We start from the raw sequence: 9,817 nt of genomic DNA on the forward strand, positions 1-9,817 counted from the left end.
AGAAAGGGAAAGCGAGAAAGCAAGCTGCCACGTCTAGGACTCGAACCACAGTCCACCAGGTGGGAGTCCAGCACTTTAACCACCATGTCACCTGCTGGCCCCCCTTTTCCTATCCTTCTTAAATCAAGGCCCGCATTTTAAAACTTTAATTATAGGGCAGCAATGGTGGTGCGGTGGTGGCACCACGCTCACATGGGAGAGTCCCAAGTGCGTGTCTGGAGGTCTCCCAGGACACAGTGGGTGCACGTGCATTTGCACTAGCGATTCAGGCTGAGGTGTGTGTGGAGGTGATCACAGTATGAAGACACTTGGGATTTCCTGTCTCCTTCTCTCTCTACCTTTTTCACTGAAAAAAAATTAAACTTAAAAAAATTTACATCATGGGACCAGCAGATGGCGAAATGGTTGCATCACTGAACTATCACAGAGTCAACTGTGGGTCAAGTCCTGGCCCTGGTGGCTTAAACTCACACTGGGAGTGTGTGTGCATGCTCAAAACCCTGAGAGGAGAATGGAGGAGAAGGGATTGTGGAGTGGTCATCCTCCTGGGGGAGGGTGGAGGGGGGGTAGAGGTGATTTCTCACTTTCTCTCTCTCTCTCCCCTCCGCCCCCGTCTCTCCAGTGAGCATATGCACCCTATAGAAAAAAATCTCTCTTTAAAAAAAATTACATCATAGGAGCCAGCAGGTGGCGTAGAAGTTAAGGCACTGGATTCCCACATGGTCAAAAGCAGTTCAAGTCCTGGATACAACAGCTTGAAACTCATGCCAGGTGCATGTGCATACATATCCAAAATCCCAAGAGGAGAATGGAGGAGAAGGGATTGCTTCATGCCACCTCTCCCAAGGGTGGTGATTTCTCGCTTTCTCTCTCTCTCTCTCTCTCTCTCTCTCTCTCTCTCTCTGTATCTCTAGCAAGTGCAGGTACTCTGTAGCAAAAATCTCAAAAAAGAAAAAAAGAATTACATCATGTATAACAATTGCAACATTATCATAAAAATTGTGTTCCACAAGATACAATGTCTGAGTTTCTATGTTCACAACACACGTGCTTTTAAATACTTGAAAATTAGAACACTAAATTTAAACATGTATTCCAGTTGAGGCTTCGTAACTAAACCCTCGATAACTAATAAACTTTTTATTTTATATGCATTCCAAATAAGAACTTTAAAAAGAGAATACAGAAATAATCCTCCAGGGCAGAGAATCTGGGTGAGAATTTGAGGGTTTGTCGAGAATATTGCTTTAGTGGGCCAGCCTTGCAGTGCCTCACTAAGCACTATGTGGAAGGGCTGGATCCCACATGGCCAGTCAGCGTTCAAGTTCTGGCCTGCCGACTGAAACACAGGCTGGGCAGGCGGCCACATGCCCAGAGCCTTAACAGAATAGGTAAGAGAAGGAAAAAGTGTCTGCGACATGACCAGGACCCATTGGGGGTCTCTCTCTCTCTCTCTCTTCTCTCTCACATGCATGTACTCATACCCTCTGGCCAAAAGAAAACAATACCGCTTTAGTGTACTTCGTTAGAAGAAACTGAAAGTAAAATTCAGTGTGGCTCACGATCAAAGGAGTCTCCCATGCTGCGGTGCATTTCCTCATAGCACTCTGCAGTCTTTATCTCGAGCTTTTTAACAACAAAGGAAGCTGAGTGGCGTAGTGACTCCACTTTACAGATAAAGACATTGAGGCACAGCATAATTGAATTTCTCAAAGCCGCATACATCAAAGATAAAGCCGGGAGTCGCATTTGATCCTTTATTGGTCAGTCCAAAACTTTACTGACTTGTTTTTGGTTTTTGGTTTTTTTGTTGTTGTTGTTGTTGTTGTTGTTGTTGTTTTTAGAGAGATTTTTGCTGTAGGGTGCATGCACTCACCAGAAAGACAGAGAGAGACAGAGAGACAGAAAGTGAGAAATCACCCCCCAGGGGCAATGGTCACCCTGCAGTCCCTTCTCTTCCATTCTCCTCTTGGGATCTGGGGCACTCCTGCACAGGTACCCGGTGTAAATTTAAGTCACCAGGTCTGGGACTCGAACTGTGGTCAACTACATGGGAGTCTAGTGACATACCCATTACACCAACTGTTGGTCCCAATGGATATTTTTAAGAGCAAAGACCTGCCAAGCTCGCTTCTTAACCTTTATTGTACATGCTGTTACTCTGTCTTCCTTGAAATCCTGTTCTTATTTTCTCCCCACATGGAAATCATCTTTCTGACACCTAAAGTTTTTTTCTAATTTTTCGTTGCCTCTCAGTATAAATCGATTTCCTGTTTGTGTTCTGGAAGCTCATGAATGCATTCATTTTACCAGCTAAATAAAAGACATGCGAATCCTTGTGGCAGAGATGTACTGTGGTCAGTGTGTTAAATGGAGTGTACAATGTTGTGAAATCAAAATGCGAACTGTGCAGGTACAGGCTTCCTGCCTGTACTGGTTTTAACCTTACTGATTTCCAGGAGGCCGGTGCCTGCCCTTCCCTAAGGTAGGTCTAAATGTGACAGATTTCTCTTTCTTCCAGTCACTGTTAAATAACATCCATTTCCCAGGAGAACGACTTCCCTTAGGTCTTACAAAAATATGTCTTTGCCATTCTTCATCATGGTTAGTGACAGGAAAGTGAGTCTTTGGTTTTTAAATACACTTTGGACAAGCAGTGAGGAGATGTGCAGAATGCTCCCAAGGACTTGAGCTCAACCTTGGCTCTTCCTTCATCATTCCAGTTCTTGAACAGAACAGAACAGCTTCCAGAAAGGAAAGCATGTGTTTAGCATGGATGGCTTTCTAGGATGCTGGGCTCCTAGACACGGTCTCCCCCATCCGAAATGTATTGTTGAATATTAACTACGGAGAATAAAGAGTCAATAACTGACTAGGCTCCAGCGGGAGGGTAGATCATGGTGGCTGACAGCGGGGGCTTCTTCCTGGGCTGTGGTTCAGAACTGAGCTCCGCCTTTTTGGTAAAACCACTGGTTTCCAGTGTCTGCCGACTCACCTATAAAACAATCCTCTCAATTCCTACTTCCTGGTGTCCTGGCGATGCTGGAGCCAGATGATGTATAGAAAGTGCTTATTATAGTCAATGAATAGGAACTAGTTGAAGGTATGTTTAAAAATGAAAAGGCTGTTAATTGCCCCCGTGTGTGTGTGTGTGTGTGTGTGTGTGTGTGTGTGTGTGTGAGCATTCATGGCAGTTTCTCCCTGCTCATCGGTGATGACTCAAACTCTGTGGCCTGTTCTGTTCATTTCACCTATATTGGTATATACCAAGCGTAAGGCACGAGTCGGTGGTGGTTGGTTTATAATCGGAATGAGTTCAGATAGTCCAGTGTTCTACCGCGTGTGCTAGAGCTCTATGCTTCCATAAGAAACAAGAGAAGCAATTTCCCATCTTACAAAGAAGAGACAGAGAGCGTCCCTCCACTGCCTCTAGGGTCACAAAAAATGTAGCCATGCACCTTGGAAGAGTGGATTGCTGGCTGGGTACCTCGTTAGAAATAGAACATCTTTGTTGATGTGATGGGATTGCGTTTCACTAGTTTTGCAAATAGTCTAATTGGAAACGCTGGGCAAATTAAGGCCAAAAGAAATCTCTCAGTGAAGAGTGAGCAAAACTGGAGCTTATTACGCATCCTTTGTCAGCACTGTTAGCTGGAAGATGGCTGAGCCAGGAGGGCTTGGGTGTAACTCATCTCCTTTTCTGCCTGGTGTATTATGTGAGTGTGCAGGAAAACTCCATGGCCCACCTGGGCTTCCTTACATCCAGCAAAGCAGCTGGGATTCCCACCAGGAGCGCTTGAATCACGAGCCTCTGAGCTCCTTCGGGCTCCCTCTGCTGCAGGCGCAGAGGGACTTGCAGATTGAATGCAAGTCAGGTCACTGGTGCTCTGAGCAGGTTGGAGCTCATCAGCACTTCCGCTTCCTGTGTGAATGGGGCCAAGGTCATGGTGCTCTGTCACGTAGGAGTCAGTCAACTGCAGTAAGATAACAACCACCCATAAGCCACTGATCCCTGGCAGCTGGCCTGCCCATGGACAAGCAGTACCATCACAGCACCATTTCCATCACCAGGAGCCAAGACAAGAGGATTCCGACATTTGGGGAGGTGGGCAGTCCTCACTAGAGGAAGACTTCATCTCTTCCTGTTGGGAAGGCAGTGCTATGTGTGTACTCGGAATACACTGAGAAGTGTAAGGTCAAGGAAGCAATTAGTAAACAGGAAACAGAGAACTCGATGTGAGAGGCCATCGATTAGCTATTATTATAGTACTTTTTACCACAAAATGTACCCATGTGCATGTGAGGGCCAGAAATGTCCACTAATGTCGTGCCGTGGTCCTGCCACTGGGCCCACACACAGAGGGTTCTGGGTTCAACTCCTGGGACCTTTCTGAGTGCCCTGGGCGTGTGCACATGTACCCCAGTTGGGATCAGCTAACTCTGGGAGTGATTGTGGCATGAAGATCTTGTTGGGGGTACCTATGTCTTTTACTCTCTCTCTTTCTCTCTCATCTCTCTCATGAAGAAAAAGAAACTTTTTAAAGTCTACTAGAATCTTTTAAGCAACAACTTTGATCACAATATCGAGCTGGATGAGGCTGAAAGTACATTAGAAATATCTAAATTTCACCCATCTTTTTTAAAAGAGGGGTTTGCCTCATGGTGTGTGCACTCAGCAAGGAGAGAGACAGAGATGGTGAGAGGAAAAGTGAGAAATCACCTCCTAGACTGTATGGCCCCACCACTATCCCTTCTCCTCCATTCTCCTCCTGGGGTCTCAGGCAGACATGCACACACTCCCAGCATGAGTTTAAAGTCACTGGGTTCGAGACTCAAACCATAGTCGGCCATGTGGGAGTCCAGTAATGTAACCACTGTGCCACCTGCTGGCCCCTCACCCATCTTTATAATTATTTTTTTTTTTGGAGAGATTTTCACTGTAGGGCGCGTGCGCTCGCCAGACAGAGACATAGAGACAGAAAGCGAGAAATCGCCCCCCAGGGGGGATGGTCACGCCACAATCCCTTCTCCTCCATTCTCCTCTTGGGATCCTGGGCACGCACGCACACGCGCCCGGCGTGAGTTTTAAGCCACCGGGTCCGGGACACGAACCGCAGTCGACTACGTGGGAGTCCAGCGACATAGCCATTACGCTAACTGCTGGTTCCCGCTCACCCATCTTTTAAGGCCCAACTTATGTATCACAATTTCTGTAAACCTACCCACATAAGAAGAAGCTCTCCCTTCCCTGAGTCCCCATTCTATTTATTTTCTATCGCAAGGGTTTTATGCTTTTCAAAGCCCTAAGACTTTTGGAAAACAAAAATTCTGAGGAAAACAGTATGGAAACCTGGCATTAGAAGAGGGATGTGGTGGATGTGAGGAGGGGTAGCCACATCTGTGAGTGGCCTGAGGAACCCGGGGCACCGAAGAACATAGTTAGAAAATCGCGTGCCTGGATCATTTATTTGGCAGTTGGTCATACACTGTCTTGTTTGCCCCGCTTTGCATAGACTCGCTAATAAGATTACACGTTTGTGAAGGGCAGAACGTCAACTGGAAGACACCAGGAGCGGTAAGAGCTCGGAAGCAGGAGCTGGAGGCCTGGGGCTGGGCCTGTGGGAGCTGAGCTAGACGGCCCAGGGTCTCGTGCATTAGGGTTTTCTGGAAAGGCCGGATCAGTAGGATGTGTATGTGACACCGTGAGGAGGGCTTATTGGGAGAACCCGTTCACGCCATCGTGGCAGCTGAGAAGCCTCAAAACGGCCTTGGCCAGCAGAAGGCCTGGGGTTACCAGGGGCCTGTCTCAACCCAAGTCCAAAGGCCTCAGAGGCAGCAAGCCTGAGAACCTGGGCGGCCGCTGGGTCAGCCCTGGAGCCCATCGGCAGGTGAGTCTCGAGCTCTGATGTACAGGGCCAGAGAAGACCGTTCACCTGTGCGTGTGCTCTGTCGCCCTCCCCCGCTGACTGGATGTTGGCTTCCGCTTTGGAAGGGGACCCGCCCCGGCTAGTCCACCCAGACCCACGTGCCAGTCTCCTCTGGAAACACCACCACAGACGTACCCAGGAGCGTGCTTCTGCTGGTCTCCGGGTTTTCCTTTCTGCAGTCAGGTCGACACCCACATTAATCATTACCCTGTGAGAGTCTTGTTTATACTTGCTGTGGATCAATTAACCTGATTATTGTCAGGACCCCTTTCCCTTTCAGAAGTCTCCCCGCTGGGACGGTCAGTCACATGGCGTCCCTGTAGCACAGGCCTCTTCGATCCACGGTGCTCGCTATGTGTGTCTACAGCCGTACCCCAGGGTCTGGCGTAGGCCAAGGGCACAGTGAGAACTCAGTGTCTGTTCAGTTAATTCATAAGTCACAGCCATCACCCTCAGGAAGCCCAGAGACCCTCAGGGAAATGACTTCACGGGTGCAGCCTCCAGAAACCAGAATAAACCCATGTGTGTTTTGGGTGGGGGCAAGAAGGGAGTAAATGGCGAGACACACGCCAAGGGCCTTAGGCAGACCCCGTGTTTTCTTAACTACAGGCCACCACTCATTCCCGTTGGGCCACGTTAGATTGTGAACAGGGCGAGCGGCCAGATGAGGAACGTGACACCAGGCAGACCACCATGGGGAAGCAGTCGGGGTGACGGACTTACGAGGCGGTGAGTGTCAGGGCAGTGCCTGGCAACACTCCACGGGGTCGGGCAGCCGGCAGCGACCCAGACGGGCAGCTGGTGTCGGGAGGTCCGTGTGTGGAGGGACCAGCAGCAGCATAGGCAGCACAGCAGGACGGCAGGCGTGGGTTCTGAGATCCCTGCACGGCCATCAGCCCTGGAGAAAGGGAAGGCAGAGGCAAGATCAGAGCAGATGCTGAGGCGGGCACGTTCTGAACACTGGAGGGGAGGTAGAGGCTGTCGTCTGGGCTGACTCAGCCGTAGGGATGCTGGGATCTCAACGGGTGAGCACCGAAGGAATGAGCCAAACATTGGCAGTGACCAAGCAAGAGGGAGTGATGTGGGTTTGGACTGGCCCCAAGGAGAGGAGCCAGCTGTCCAAACCACAGACCAGGGTCTGACATGGGCTTGTGCCAGTGTTGAAATCTGCCAGCAAGAGCCCTTGCCTGCCTCTCCCGTCAGGCAGAAGCCAGGTAGAGCCTCAGGGCCAACCCCATGAGCTATCGTAGATCACCGGGTGTGGCAGGTCCTACCCAGGGCTGTGGCTACCGTGGGTACCATGGGTGAGGCTGAAGGCGGAGACTGGGGGTCAGGTCACATCTTCCATAGCAAATCAAAAACTGGGTCATAAAATAAGGGTTGATTGAAAATAGTTTGTGAGATAAAGAAGCCAGTGGGAGAGCATGAGTCCAGGGGGACATGCAGAGTGGAGTGTAGAGGCATGCACAATGACTCCCAGAGCAGCATCACCGCAGGGTGCAGGACTTGGTGTGCAGCACTCCCACGATGGCCTTTATCTGCAGTACCCCGAAGTGGACTGACAGTTGCATGGCCATAACACAGCCACCTCCAGGATGGGGGTCATGCATGAGACAGGTCCAGCCTCCAGGAAGAGGAGGTGGGCAAGGCCCCAAGCAGGATGTGAAGTCCTAAGCAAAGTAGACCCGGGTCTAGGCGGAGCATCAGTCCCAGGGGTAGGGTCCAGGCAGAAGCACAGTCCCTAGGAATTCACTAGGGTAGATGGGAAGCTGGAGATTGGGCCCACCCCATGCATCCCTCATATTAGCCAGGGGCAGCAAGAGTTGGTGGCAGTGGATTTAATCTATGCTCTGAACTCAAATTAACTGGGGCTTTCATCTGTTTTTGTTTCTGTGTTTTGGTTCATGATAAAGTCGTGTGTGCATGAGAGAGAGGTAGATGTCCCCTTCAGGGGGCTCAGTCATGCTGCAATCTCCTTCCTCTGGTCCTACAGCCTGCCAGGACCCTGGGCGCGCATGCACACACCTGGTGTGTTGTCGAGCAGACCAGGCTGCAGATGCAGGCCGCAGTCAGCGTGCGGCTTCCAGCTCTGCCGTCAGTCACTCTCCCAAGGGCACCGTAGAGCCTGGGCCTGGGGTTTTCCTCTTGATTCCATCATTCACTGGGGGTGAGACCAGCAGCTAGTTAATTAGCATCTCTGAGCTGCAGTTGCCTCCTCTTTAAGATGGGAATAACAACATGTACTTGGCAAGGCTGCTGTGGAGATTAAATGAGGGAAGGCACAGGAAGCACCATGCTCTGTGTCCGGCACATTACAGATGCTCCGTAAACAGAGATTTTACTCATTAAAACTACGTCTGCACCACATCTGCAGGGTGGGCACTCATAATGCCCTGCCCAGCTGGTCTAGATCACGGAAGGACCTGGTGATGCTGAGCCTGGGGGTTTAAAGCCAGGCGATAGTCAGGTAGTCGAGGACCAGGAGTGGCTGAGTCTCAGGGAGCAGCAAGGGCTGCGTTTCTGAAGCAGAAGTTCAGGGGAGAGCCCGCTGCAAGGTGCTGGCTTACTGGTCTCCATTTCCAGCTCAAGGAAACTGAGCTACAGCGAGGTTCCAACAACCTTGGCAGAAAGAGGCAAGAGACAGGGGCTTAAGAACCGACTGGCCCATTACACTGAGAGCCTGTGGGCCTTGTCATCCCCAGGATACCCCCTCTCTTCAATTTAGGGACAATGCTACCCAAGGTTCCATCACTATGTATTCACTTCTTTGGATGAAATGTTCTTCTCCCCAGGCACAACGGTTCAGAATGGAAGTGTGGCAGGACGTGGAACACAGTGAGTCACTCGAAGCTCCTGTGTCCTGGCCTCAATCTGCCGAGATGCCTGCCACACACCCAGGGTTCTTGTGTGAGCGCTGACCCTCTCCAGACATGCAGCAGCCAGTGCAAGAGGGGATAGGGAGTCACCTGTCAGACTAAGAAGCCTCGGGAGGAATCGGGGAGAGGTCCAGGCCCATGTAGTTTGATCTCCTCTTTCTGGTGACACCGATGTTTCTTGAGGTCTAGCTTGTACATTCAATTCTTTGAGGGGACACAGAGAGGCCCGAGCAGCACGAAAACTAGACATCTGATTGGAGGGAAGATGGTCTCGAAGACAGTAAGGACACTCCCTGAACTTTCCTCTCCTTGTGGCCCAAACCCTGGTGGGACCTTCTTCTTTGGCCTCCAGGCTCGTTCTGAAAAAGCTGATCCCTATAAGCCTTGAAAACATGACTGGTCTGAACTGAGATGTGCCTTAAGTGTAAAATGCACTCCAGATTGGAATGACCCTGTAGCATCGTGATTAGGTACTGTGCATTGAAGGCTAGACACTACCAATACGTGGCTGACCAGGGTTCGAATCCTGGCCCTAGCAACTTGAAAAACACACCATGAATATGTTCATGTGTGCCCCAAATTCTGATGGGTTACAGAAATGTAGGAAAATGGATTGTTGTATGACCATGCTCCATTGGGGGGGAGGGGATTTCTCTCTTTCTTTCTCTGGTGAGCACACATTCCCTCTGGCAATAAAAAAAAAATACATATACATTCCAGATTTTCAAAGACCCATTATAAAAATAAAGGAATGTACAATGGGGGTAGCAGGTGGCATGGTAATTAAGGCTGGACTCCTACATGACCGACCGCAGTTCGAGTCCCAGACCCGGTGGCTTGAAAATAATGCTAGGTGCATGTGTGTGCGTGTCCAAGGTTCCAGGAGGAGAATGGAGGAGAAGGGACTGTGGCGTGGCCATCCTTCCTGAAGGGTGATCTCTTACTTTCCCTCTCACTACCTGTCTCTGGCAAGCACATGATACCCTCTGGAAAACAAACAACAAGAAATTTTAA

The sequence above is a fragment of the Tupaia chinensis genome, unplaced genomic scaffold (assembly GCF_000334495.1).
Source record: "Tupaia chinensis unplaced genomic scaffold, TupChi_1.0 Scaffold000141_1, whole genome shotgun sequence".
Classification (NCBI taxonomy): Eukaryota; Metazoa; Chordata; class Mammalia; order Scandentia; family Tupaiidae; genus Tupaia; species Tupaia belangeri.